This window comes from Dendrobates tinctorius, unplaced genomic scaffold (assembly GCF_039654945.1).
Source record: "Dendrobates tinctorius isolate UK_male_01 unplaced genomic scaffold, ASM3965494v1 ptg000293l, whole genome shotgun sequence".
Taxonomy (NCBI): Eukaryota; Metazoa; Chordata; class Amphibia; order Anura; family Dendrobatidae; genus Dendrobates; species Dendrobates tinctorius.
The window spans coordinates 8606167-8619851 of NW_027361960.1; the positions used below are offsets into that span (position 1 = coordinate 8606167).

The 13685-nt window shown below is 45.5% G+C and overlaps 1 protein-coding gene across 2 annotated transcripts in view; it reads left to right on the top strand.

The window, feature by feature from the left end:
* The first annotated feature begins 1776 nt into the window (after positions 1–1776).
* The window catches only part of RNASET2 (ribonuclease T2), a 208907-nt gene continuing 196998 nt past the window's right edge, over positions 1777–13685 (top strand). The window contains exon 1 of one of the 2 annotated variants that reach the window (XM_073560105.1): positions 1777–1795. The gene's annotated coding sequence lies outside the window, so the exon portion shown is untranslated. Of the gene's footprint in view, positions 1796–2278; positions 2432–13685 lie in introns of those variants that run through there. The other variant, XM_073560104.1, reaches the window with a different exon arrangement.

The following is a 13685-nucleotide window of genomic DNA, read 5'->3' on the forward strand; positions in this document are numbered from 1 at the left end:
ATAGGTCATATCATTTATTTATATAATAAATAATATACTGTACGTCCCAGGGGGTGACAGATTTCCTTTAAGAAATGAAAACCACAAATCACTATTATTGAACTGGTTCTCATGAGGACCTCCCCATGAACAGAAGACCAAGAATGATCTCTGCTTGAGATGATAAGTTTATTAGTTACCTTACCAGCCTCACACTTACCCAGCATGGCTACCTCAGCAACCTTAAACGACATGCCATTCCATCTGGCTTGGACTTAGTGGGTCTATCATTTGTATTGCAATGACTAAAAACTCCTTCATGTATGAAAGGGCTATTACTGTAGACCAATCTATAGGATGTGTGCCTCATGAAATGGCACGGCCTCCACAATCACCTAACCTTAATCCAACTGAGATGGAATGGAATGAGTGTGACCGTAGGTGTGTCAAAACTTTTGACTAAAACTGTATGGCAAGTTTGAACGACTGTAAAAGCTAGCACTATCTAAAATGTATAGTCATGTAGCAATCATTCATTCCATGGTTTTTCAACCATCAAACTGGTTTCATCTAATGTGCATGGCCACCTCTAGGGCTCCTATGTACAATGCCCACAATAGTCCTGGACAAATTCCCCAGTATAGTGTCATCCAGGAAGCTGGAAACAAGACCCACACAAGTAATTTAGCTGCTGAGCTGACACATTGCTAGTCACAGGGCCACCATAGCATTCCAAGACATAAGATGTCCGTGAGAGTACCAGATGAAGGGCACCAAAAGCAGAGCCAGAAACAATGTCCCTAACCCAAGTGCTGGCCACCAAAATTCTGAATTCAGAGGCCCTTGTTGTGTTATGAATGGGTCACCGAGGAGGATGGCAGGAACAGGCTAAGCCAACAGGAAACCAGAGAGGTTGGTAACTCAGCGGATTGCAGACCCCTGATTCTATCCACACAACTAGCAGTAGCCGTGGAGCGTACCTACGATGATCCTAGATGCCTCGGCACAGCCGGAGAACTAACTAAGCCTAAAGTCAGAAAGGTTAAATCAAAACTGCCCCGGAGCAGATCCCCAAAGGAAGACAGCCCCCAAACATATATTGTCGGTGAGACAAGATGAAACACAAACACAGGCAGAAAATAGACTGAGCAAATAATGGGACCTAAACTGTCTAGATAGGACAGGACAGAAAAGATACTGTCTGCAATCACGCAAAAACCCTAAATAATGCAACACATCTGATATACAAAAAACCTGAGGCCACACGACTTCGCCTCCGCTAGATCAGCACTTTGGTGTGAACTGGAAGCAAAGCAAAAGATACTAATATCACAGGGGACTGAACAAACTAGCACAAGCTGTAACATATGGAGCGGGGCCCAGCGCTGCCCCCAGCAGGGAGTACGCTGAGCCCTCACAACAAAGCAGAAAGCAAAAAAAGGCACAACCAGATTAGATGCAAAGGATTAGCAAAGCAATCACTTAACTGAACCATGCAGATCAGGCAGGAGACTGAAGAGCTCAAAATACACAAGGAGGAAATCACCAGCAACCACTAAGGAAAGCCTGCTCACTTATATGCTCCCAGCCAGTAATTCCAGATTCCCAATCATCATCGTCAGGCGGAAAACTTCCATCAGACTGGCCAGCTCCACTACTCCCAGTAACCACCAGAGGGAGCTCCAGCTCAGAAGTCTTAGCAAGGGAATTCACAACACCCTTGATTCATTGTCCCCTCCACTGGTGTCATACTTGCCAACTTCATGGAAGGCCAGGAAGATCTCGTATACCCCTGTAGGAGTCGGCAAATCCCCCAGTAAGTAGTACTTTCGAAGTGGACCTTGTACATGACATTGGGATATGTCTGACGGAGCCCAAGCATCGATGGAAGCACCCAATTGTGGGGAGTGGACAGAGGGACATGATGCCCAAAAGAGGTGCAGCTACTTGTAAGAAATCTAGCACTAGGCTTGCCCATCATAATATATGGAACGTGTATGTTGCCGACCCAGTAACTTGAGGAGTAAGCTGGTGGAATAGGGGCCTCAGCTCATTATGTCCCCATACCTTCTGGAGGTGCTGGTTTCTTAGGGCCCTTGCCCCTAATGCCTGCTGTGCTGGCTGTGCAGGCAAGAGTCCCTGCTGCTGCGGCTGGCCCTCCAGCAATCAGGGGGCATCCCCCACCACAGCCATGATTCGATGCTACCACCAGAAAGCCGTACTGGTTGGCGCTGCGCCCCTGTGGGACATCCCCCAGTAACGCCACCACATGCTGTAGAGCACCGGCGTGCGGACACTCATTTCCTGCTCCGCTGTACTGAACGATGTGACCAGGAGGGGGCGGTACAGCAGAAGAGGAAGTGGCTGCTGCTCAGGGAGGCGCCGCTTCATTATGCCACTTTGTGCCTTGTTGCAGCCCTGCTGCTGTCTGACGGTGGAGCTGGCAGCGACTGTAAGTAAGGGGCTCTGTCCTGTACGTGTGTGTGGTGCTGATCATGCCTGCCTGCAGACACTGGCATCAGCTGGCACTCTGTCCTGCCCCTTGTGTGTGTCCAGCTGGGCTTATGGCTCTTGGGAGAAGGAAAACTGAACCCAGCAGGAAGGGGTTAAGCCCGTATGGGCAGCATGCTGGGATGAACTCTATTGTCTTCCAGTTTACTTGTAACTTTTAATTTGTCACTCAGACCCTATCCCACCCTATATGTGGTAGGTGTAATAAACACATTAGCAAATGCTTCCAATTAGAAATGTAGCATAGTTCTTCTGATTCGCTATGTCTCCTACTTATGTTTTAATTTTTCTCCATTGTGAAGGAATTAGTATGTAATGTTTAGGCTATAATTTATGCCAAACCCAAGGGGTCGTGTAGTTTTCCCACTGCATAGTCTTGTACAAACAGGGTAATCCTAGCCCCTGTCCTAAATAAATACTGAAATCCCACATTAAATAAACAACTCAGAATATGGATGAAATAGGTCACAATGTTTATTAACGAGGGATCCCAAGAATAAATACCATATGAGTACCTGTCGGCAGAAATATGGAAAAATTATAGCTCTCAAAATGGGGGGGTGCAAAAAACTTTGTTCTGCACAAAAAGAATCATCTTTTAGTGTGTGACAGCAGCCAAGCATGAAAATTTGCTATAACTCTGGTATGGCTGTAATCACACCGACCCGAAGAACAAAGTCGTCTACTCACTTATACCGCACGAGGAATGGTGTAAAAAATAAATACAGATTCTTTACCTGCTGTGGATTTTTTTTTTTCATTCTGCCTCCCAAACATCGCAGTAAGGCTCGGTGCACGTTTATACTGCGCTTTGCGGTGAGCGCTTACAGCGGGGTTTCTGTGTAAATCTTTTAAATACGTGATTCAGACAGAATCCGCGGTGGAAGATTCCCTATAATGAGGCACGGTGGATGCCATCTGACATGTGACCCAGCGGTGTCTGTCTTTTTAAATGTGCCTAAAAGTGCTGTCAGCTACAGTTTTGTGCACTTCTGAAAAGGACACCGCTAAACAGATGAACAGAGACCAGATGGAGTCCAGAGTAACTCTGCTGCCTCATTATAGTGATTGGATCCATCGGGGGTTTCATCTGAATCGAGAGTCATTCAGAGTTTTAGATGAAACCCCCAAAGTAAGTGGATAACATTTATCCTGCGCTTTACGTTGAGCACTTACATCGGGGTTTTAATTTAAATCTCTGTGTGACGTAATTCAGATGAAACCTCTGAGGCATCCATTCAGTATAATGAGGCAGCAGAGTTACTCTAGCCTCGGTTCATCATTCTCCTTTTCAGAAGTGCACAAAACTGTGGCCGACGGCACTTTTATGCACACCTAATTAAAAGGCGGACACCGCTGGATCACAGGCCAGACAGTGTCCGTGTAAATCTCTAAAATACAAGATTCAGACGGAATCCCCGTCGGAAGGATACCTACAATGATGTAGATGGAAGCACTGTGAACACTGTCCGGCCTGTGATCCGACAGTGTCTATCTTTTTAGGCGTGCATAAAAGTGCTGTCAGCCACCTCTAAAAAGAAAGACAATGCTGAACAGAGGCCAAATAGAGTCCAGTGACTCTGCTGCCTCATCCTAGTGAATGAATAAATCGGGAGTTTCATCTGAATCACGTCACTCAGAGATTTAAATTGAAACCCTAAGGCTATGTGCACACGCTGCGGTTTTTGCTGCGGTTCCGCTATGGTTTTGACTGCAGCAGTTCTGCAGACAGTGTACAGTAGCATGTTATCCTATGGGATTTACATTCTGCTGTGCACATGCTGCGGATTTTTAACTGCAGAAAAGCTGCGGTTTTGAAACCACAGAAACAATTGTCAATTCTTTCTGCGGATTCTGCTTCGGTTTACCATCTCCTCCATTGTGGAGAGAAAAGCCGCAGAGCAAAAAATACCTGCGGTTTGGCCTGCGGTTTTGCTCTGCGGTTTTTCATCTCCACAATGGAGGAGATGGTAAACCGAAGCAGAATCCGCAGAAAGAATTGACAATTGTTTCTGTGGTTTCAAAACCGCAGCTTTTCTGCAGTTAAAAATCCGCAGCATGTGCACAGCAGAATGTAAATCCCATAGGATAACATGCTACTGTACACTGTCTGCAGAACTGCTGCGGTCAAAACCGCAGCAAAAACCGCAGCGTGTGCACATAGCCTTAAGTAAGTGCTCATTGTAGAGCGCTTAATAAATATTATGTACAATGTTCTGAACAATAGCTTCAACTTGGTCCACAAAAAAAGCAGGTCCCTACTCAGGTCTGTATTTTGTTAACGGAAATATAGGGGTCTTCCACGTTACTGGGAGTACAAAGGCTTCTGGGAAAGATAAATGGCTCCTCGCCTATGAAATGAAATTCAGCAAATTCTGCGCTTCAAAATCCAATGCCCGCCCTCTGTTCTGAGCCCCAGTGTGCCTAAGCCACATTTAGCGTCCACATGTTTGGCATTTCTGTTGCAATGAAAGCCTGCCTAATTTACAGCTGTGGGTTGGGCACGACAATGACAGTCAGCAATTTTCACTTGGCAGCATCCACTGCTGCTTGCTTCTGGAAAATACCCATGGAGTCAAAATCGTCACTAAACCTGTAGATAAATTCCCAGAGGGGCATAATTTCCAAAATGGGGTCACTTGAAGGGGAATTCTGCTCTTCTAGCACTGAGGCTGTGTGCACACGCTGCGGATTTTGCTGCGGTTCCGCAGCGGTTTTGGCCGCTGCGGACTGCTGCGGTGTACAGTACCATGATTCCCTATGGGAATCAAAAACCGCAGTGCAGACGGTGCGGAATTTTCCGCGCGGATTATCTGCGGTTTTCAATCCGCAGAAAGAATTGACATGTCAATTCTTTCTGCGGATTCTCCTGCGGTTTGCCATCTCCTCTATTGAGGAGATGATAAACCGCAGGGCAAAACCGCAGAGCAATCCGCAGGTAAAACCGCAGGTCTTTTGACCTGCGGTTTCACCTGCGGATTTTACAAAATCCGCGCGGATGAATCCGCACCTAATCCGCAGCGTGTGCACACAGCCTTAGAGGTTCTGTATATTGAGGTTTTTTTTGGCTAATTCTCGAAATCCTTTATTGACTGGCTCTAAATCTAACCACTACTTGACACTGTATTTTCGCTGCTTAAAAATGTCTGACCATTTCTGCATCTCTTGCCAGGACGCACGTTTTTGGTGCGGATTTTTCCACACTCTTTAGTATGGGTGAAATCTACAGCGAAAATTCTGAAAGAATTGACATCCTGCCGATTTATATCTGCACCAAATCTGCAGGTCACAAATAAGCAACGGGTGCATGAGACGTCATGATTCTCATTCACTTTGTGGTCATCAGGAAACACTTCAGGTTTTGTGACAAAATCAGTGCTGAAAAAAATGCGTCAAATCTGGAGCAGGTGCATCGGCCTTTACAGTTCCAGCAGAGTGGATATGATTTATAGAAATCTCATGATCACTGAGTGTAAACTGACCTGCAGTGTGAGTTTTAAATCCACAAGTTGTTAATTTCTCTTGTGGGTACGCAGTTTTATGTGCAAATTTTCCCCAATAGATAAAAACCGCTACAGACACGCATCAAACACACATGTAATCCACACCTGAGTACAGTGGGAAAAATACGTATTTGATACACTGCCGATTTTGCAAATTTTCCCACCTACAAAGTATAGAGGTCTGTAATCTTTATCGTAGGTACACCACAACCGTGAGAGACAGAATCTAAAACTATAAACCAGAAAATCACTTTATATGATTTTTACATAGTTAATTTGCATTTTATTGCAAGAAATAAGTATTTGATACAATAGAAAAACAGAAGTTAATATTTGGAGCAGAAACCTTTGTTTGCATTTACAGATGTCGGACGTTACCTGTAATTTTTGACAAAGTTTGCACACAGTGCAGCGGGGATTTTGGCCCACTCCTCCAGATCTTCTCCAGATCTTTCAGATTATGGGGCTGTCACTGGGTTCTGGTCTGGAGACTGGCTAGGCCACTCCACGACCTGGAAATGCTTCTTACAGAGCCACTCCTTAGGCCAGGTTTATATGATCCAGACGTAGCAGCGCTTTAGTCACAACACACGTTTGCTGCGTCCAAAGCACTGCAGTCTATTGAACACCGGTGAATCCGCATGTGTTCACTGAACTGTGTAGATTCACTTCCTCCAATACATTCTATGGGTGAAATTTCTCTTGCAGAGACAAGAGAGTCTCCACAAGAGAAATTGACATGCTGCGTTCTGGAGAGACTCAGTCTCAGGCTCTGTGGGTGATCCATGGCGTCTGTGGATGCATAGTGGACATGGGATTTCCACTATGCTGTGACAGCTGGCCGCTGCAGGATTGATGCTGCATAAGTACCCCGGATCATGTGCACATACCCTTAGTTGCCTTGACTGTGTATTTCGGGTCACTGTCATGCTGGAAGACCCATCTTCTATGCTCTTACTAAGTGAAGGAGGTTGTTGGACAAAATCTTGCAATATATGACCGACCCCATTCATAAAAGCTTCAATATGGTTTTGCAGAAAAGCACCCACAAAGTATGAGGTTTCCCCCACCATACCTAACGGTTGAGATGGTGTTCTTGGGGTATATTCTTCTTTCTTCAAACACGGCTTTTGGAGTTGATGCCAAAAAGTTCTATTTTGGTGTTATCTGACCACATGACCTTCTACCATGCCTCCTCTGGATCATCCAGTTGTTTATTGGTGAACTTTAAATGTGCCTGAACATGTGCTGGAGTGAGCAGGGGGACCTTGTGTGCCTTGCAGGATTTTAATCCATGACGGCGTAGTGTATTACTAACAGTAATGTTTGACACTGTGGTTCCAGCGCTCTTCAGATCATTATCCAGATCCCCCCGTGTAGTTCTGGGCTGATTCCTGACCGTCCTCAGAATCATCCTTACCCCACAAGGCGAGATTTTGCATGGAGCCCCAGACCAAGAAAGATTGACAGTAGTACATATATTGCAAAACTTTTTTTTTTTTTTTTTGCGAAGTCCAGTGACTGAAAAATGAAAATTCTGGCTTACTGATTTTTTTTTTTAATATTTATTTAATAAATGATTTAAAATAGTTTTATATTGTGATAGATCAGACCTTTTATTTGACGCTATGAGAGAAAATATGTTTATTTAAATTTGTTTCTTTTTGAAGGGATAGGTGGGGGACTTGAACTTTCCGTCATTCGATTACTTACACCATTTACTACAATACCGTTTTATTGCAGTGTATAGTGAATTCGTGGTTCTCCTATGAAGCACAGGCCTGCGACTGCCATGGTAATCCATCAGTTTTCCATATGTGTGATGGAAACCGATATGTGCGAGCACACTGGCAGTTACGATGCTTAAATATCACTGTTAGGCTGTGTGCACACGCTGCGGATTCCGCTGCGTTTCCGCAGCGGTTTTGGCCGCTGCGGACACGCAGCAGTTTTAGCTGCGGTGTACAGTACCATTCATTTGAATGGGAAAAAAAAAACCGCTGTGCCGACGCTGCGGAAAAAAACGCGCGGATTTGCTGCGGTTTTGAATCCGCAGAAAGAATTGCATGTCAATTCTTTCTGCGGAAACCGCTGCGGGTTCCTATCTCCACCATTGTGGAGATAGTGAATCCGCAGGACCAAACCGCAGGCAAAACCGCAGATAATCCGCAGGTCTTTGGACCTGCGGATTATCTGCGGTTTTTGCAAAATCCGTGCGGATTAATCCGCAGCGGAATCCGCAGCGTGTGCACGTACCCTTAGAGATTGATTACCACCATTAGAGCGTGCTTAGATTGCTGTAGTTACAGGCAGATGATGGCCATCACAGCTGGCTAATGCCTGGTATGAGGCAGGCTCAGCTCAGTGATTGGCTGCAGCATGTTGATGCCATGTCTCCACTACAGCCAAATAATGTAGACTGGGCCTTCAGCAGAGGCTCATCTCTGGGCCCTGACAGAGTAAGTAAAGCATGATATGTTTTTTTTCACAACAATGTACCTATTGGGGAAAGTTTCTTGTATGCGGACAACCCCTCTTAAGATTTGATTACAGAGCTGAATTACCGTTTTTTCATTTGGAACCTTGGTTAAAAGGGGAAGTGCGAAATTCTGCTGCTTCTGATTCTGTTCCTTATTTTACTCTTGTGAGCACATGTTGCGTTCTTTTAAATGAGTATATCAGCAGCTATTTGAGAAGTTGTAACATTTAACCATCTATAGGTACCATTTTTTCTCGTTGTTTTGCACTTTAAGAACTTTTGAAGTAGGTATACGAAGCTTGCTTTTTCCTGCATAAAGTTATTGTACTTTTTTAGTAGTTCTCTGAGTATCATACATGGACATACTGTAACTAAGGAATTCAAGCATTGTTTTCTTCTGCATTACAAACCTTTCTCTGTTTGCCATGCAGCATACATATTATACCTTTATTCTGCAGGTCAGTATGATTATGGTGATGCCAAAGTGTCTTCCGGGAAGACAGATCACACAGACTGACTAAGGGTATGTTTCCACGGGCTGGAATCCTTCAGGATTTGCCTCGGATTGGACACTGCGTACAGCCACAGCGTCCAATCCGCAGGGTCCAGATGTTACAGCATAGTGGAAGGGATTTTATGAAATCTCATATCCACTATGCATGCACACATGCAGGTGGCAGACCTGTGTATATGCACATGAGGTACGTCTTTATAGACCGCATCATGTCTATTTATCTTGCGGAGATGTTCAGTTTCCGCAAGATAAATAACCCAGTCTATGAATACGATGCGATGATTCCACCTTGTTCAATGAACACATCTGGAATCACCGCGCGTACAACAGGGGTTGGTGCTTTGGGTGGAGCGGGGTATCCGCTGCGTCCAAAGCGCAGGGATTCCGGCCCATGAAAACATACCCTAACAGTTTAGATGGGGAAGAAAGCTGATCTTGCAGTCTACAGGGGAGAAAGGGTGATTCACCCTATGTGCCCAGAACGGACTATGCAGAGAGTTGGGGAGGGAATTTGCCTACTCCTTAAAGGGTTGTCCGCTATTAAAACAACTCTTTCTCAATTACAATATTCCCCCACGTAGAATGAAAATGCCTTTATACTCCTTTCCATTGCCGGCACTATTCCAGCATCTTCAGTGCTTCGTCTCCAGGTGCTCACGGACGACGTCAGGTCACATGAGCCCAGCAGCTAATCAGCGGCTGGTTCATCCTCCTTTTCTTCAGATGTAACTGAGACTCGAAGGAACTGCTGCAGCTATCTGACTTCCTATGTTTTATCTGAAGCGAGAGTGAAGTGGCCTCTAATTCGCTGCAGGGCTCACGTGACATAACAATGTCAGGTGAGTCCCCGAGAGACACAACGCTGACATCACTGGAACCAGTAACGTGGGGTAATTTTTTTTAATACAGAAGGGGTTGTCCAACAATGGAAAATATGAAATGGAAAAAAAGAGGTTGGTATTGGACACTCAGGGTTGGCGTTAGGGCAGGGCAATCTAGGCATTTGCTTAAAACCCCCACTTCCTCCAGGGGCCCCCTGGCAGTGGCGTGACATTGCTAGCAGCAAGCCAATCGGCCGCTATGGGGCCCGTGAGTCCAAGGGGCTCACTGCCAGCGCAGGCCCTTGGCCCTCTGCCCTCCCTGTGCTTGGTATCGCACATTCAACTATATCAGCACGCTAGATGCCAATACAGATGAAATTGATGATGGAGGATGGAGCGTCAGGTGATGCTTCCTCTGTCATCATTCCCCTTCTGCGTGTGATGCAGCGGGCGCAATGATGTCACTTCATCGTGCCACGCTGTGCTGAGCAGTGGAGCTGCTGAGGTGACTTGTTGCAGAGACTGGTGGAGGAATGGGGAGTGGTGCGTATTGTAGAACTATGGGCTGCATTATACTTTATGAACTATATGGGGGTTGCATTATACTATCTGGAATTAGAGGACTATGAGGGCTTTTCTATTATACTATGTAGAACTGGAGGACTATGTGGCTGCATTATACTATATGGGACTGCAATATACTATATGGGGATGCATTATACAATATGGGGACTGCATTATACTCTATAGAGGACTATGTGGAGTGCATTATGCTGTATGAAAGACTATGGGTGCATTCTACTATGGGAAGGGCATTGTACTATATGGAGGACTATACGGCACATTATACTATATGGAGGACTATGGGGCACATTATACTATATGAAGGACTGAGGCGCATTATACTATATGGGGGTTTATGGGATGTGTATTATAGTACATAGAGGACTATGAGGTGCACTATACTATGTGGAGGACTATGGGGTGCATTATACTAAACCAGCAAAAAGTTACCTATTCATTGAGTGATTGGATTGTTTATGCCGGAACAAAAATCATTATTCTCAGCATCACATCGCCCTGTCAAAACTGCAGATATGCTGCTAAGATGATACTGTATGGGGACAGATTGCTCTACTATTGATTGATCTGTGCCCATCATTCTTCCTCAGCCGGTGTAGAGAGTCCTGGAAACAAGCATTGAACGGCTTCAATATTGTCACTCGCGCTCCTTTAACCCCTTCCCGACCAATAACGCCACGTAGGCGTCATGAAAGTCGGTGCCAATCCGATCAATGATGCCTATGTGGCGTCATGAATTGATTGCCCTCCTGCGGGTCGGGTGACTGGGGTCACTGAACGGTCACCCGACCCGCACACAGAAGACCCTTTGTAGTTCACCCCAGGGGGCGTGGCTTAGCCCCCATGTGCCTATGATCGCTCTGATAGGCTGTTTCACTTTTATCAGCCAATCAGAGCGATTTGTAATATTTCACCAATGAAATTTGGTGAAATATTACAATCCAGCCATGGCTGATGGCATCGGCTGTGGCTGGAGACCGAGATCCGACCCCCCTCCCCCCACACCGACTAGCGGTGCCGATCGGTGGCCGCCGCCGTCACCATCTGCTCCCCTCCCGCTTCCCTCTGCTCCCCCCACCTTCCGATTTCCCCCCCCCCTCACCCTTCACGGTGCCTCCAATGTCCCTCTGGCCATCCCGGTGTCCCGCCGTCCCGGATCATGGGCGCCATCATCTTGGAAAATAGCGCATGCGCAGCGCGCCCGTCGCGCTGCAGATTCATTTTTTAATTTTAATCACTGTGATAAACTCTCACAGTGGTCAAAATGAAAAAAAAGTAAATACACCCCCACCCTTTATCGGGGGTGTTAAAGGTAGGCACAAATAATAAAATAAAAAAAATATATATTTTTCCATTAGGGTTAGAATTAGGGTTACAGATAGGGTTAGAATTAGGGCTAGAGTTGGAATTAGGGTTAGGGTTGGAATAAGGGTTGGGATTAGGGTTAGGTTTGTGGTTAGGGTTGGAATTAGGGTTAAGATTAGGGTTATGGGTGAGTTGGGGTTGGGATTAGGGTTAGGCTTGTGGTTAGGGTTAGAGTTGGGATTAGGGTTAGGGGTATGTTGGGGTTAGGGTTGTGGTCAGGGTTATGATTAGGGTTGAGATTAGGGTTAGGGCTGTGTTGGGGTTAGGGTTGGAGTTAGAATTGAGAGGTTTCCACTGTTTAGGCACATCACGGGGTCTCCTATCGCGACCTAGCGCCACCATTTGTTCCAGCCAATTTTGCGTTCAAAAAGTCAAACAGTGCTCCCTCCATTCCGAGCCCCGACTTGTGCCCAAACAGTGGTTTGCCCCCACATATGGGGTATCAGTATACTCAGGAAAAATTGCACAACAACTTTTGGGGTCTAATTTCTCCTTTTACCCTTGGGAAAATAAAAAATTGGGGGCTAAAAAATTATTTTAGTGGAAAAAAATGATTTTTATTTTCACGGCTCTGCGTTATAAACTTCTGTGAAGCACTTGGGGGTTCAAAGTGCTCACCACACATCTAGATAAGCTCCTTGGGTGGTCTAGTTTCCAAAATGGGGTCACTTATGGGCAGTTTCTACTGTTTAGGCACATCAGGGGCTCTGCAAACGTACGTGACGCCCGCTGACCATTCCATCAGTCGACATTTTAAAACGTCACTACTTCCCTTCCGAGCCCCGACGTGTGCCCAAACAGTGGTACCCCCCACATATGGGGTACCAGTGTGCTCAGGACAAACTGTACAACAACTTTTGGGGTCCAATTTCTCCTGTTACCCTTGTGAATATAAAAAATAGCGGGCTAAAAAATCATTTTTTGAGGAAAAAAAAATATTTTTATTTTCACGGCTCTGCGTTATACACTTCTGTGAAGCACCTGGGGGTTCAAAGTGCTCACTGTGCATCTAGATAAGTTCCTTAGGGGGTCTTGTTTCCAAAATGGGGTCATTTGTGGGGGAGCTCCAAAGATTAGGCACACAGGGGCTCTCCAAACACGACATGGTGTCTGCTAACGATTGGAGCTAATTTTCCTTTCAAAAAGTCAGATGACGCTCCTTCCCTTCTGAGCCTTGCTGTGTGCCCAAACAGTGGTTCCCCCCACATAGGGGGTACCAGCACACTCAGGACAAACTGGACAACAACTTTTGGGGTCCAATTTATCCTGTTACCCTTGGGAAAATAAAAAATAGCTGGCTAAAAAATCATTTTTGAGGAAAAAAAATGATTTTTTATTTTCATGGCTCTGCATTTATAAACTTCTGTGAAGCACTTGGGGGTACAAAGTGCTCACTACACATCTAGATAAGCTCCTTGGGGGGTCTAGTTTCCAAAATGGGGTCACTTGTGGGGGGTTTCTACTGTTTGGGCACATCAGGGGCTCTGCAAACGCAACATGACGCCCGCAGAGTATTCCATCAAAGTCTGCATTCCAAAATGGCGCTCCTTCCCTTCTGAGCTCTCCCATGCGCCCAAACAGTGGTTCCCCCCACATATGGGGTATCGGTGTACTCAGGACAAATTGCACAACAACTTTGGTGGTCCAATTTCTCCTGTTAGCCTTGTGAAAATAAAAAATAATGGGCTAAACCAATCATTTTTGAGGAAAAAAAATTATTTTTTATTTTCACGACTGCGTTATAAACTTCTGTGAAACAATTGGGGGTTCAAAGTGTTCACCACACATCTAGATAAGTTCCTTGAGGGGGTCTAGTTTCCAAAATGGGGTCACTTGTGGGGGAGCTCCAATGTTTAGGCACACTGGTACTCTCCAAACGCGACATGGCAACCGCTAAATATTCCAGCATATTTTCTATTCAAAAAGTCAAA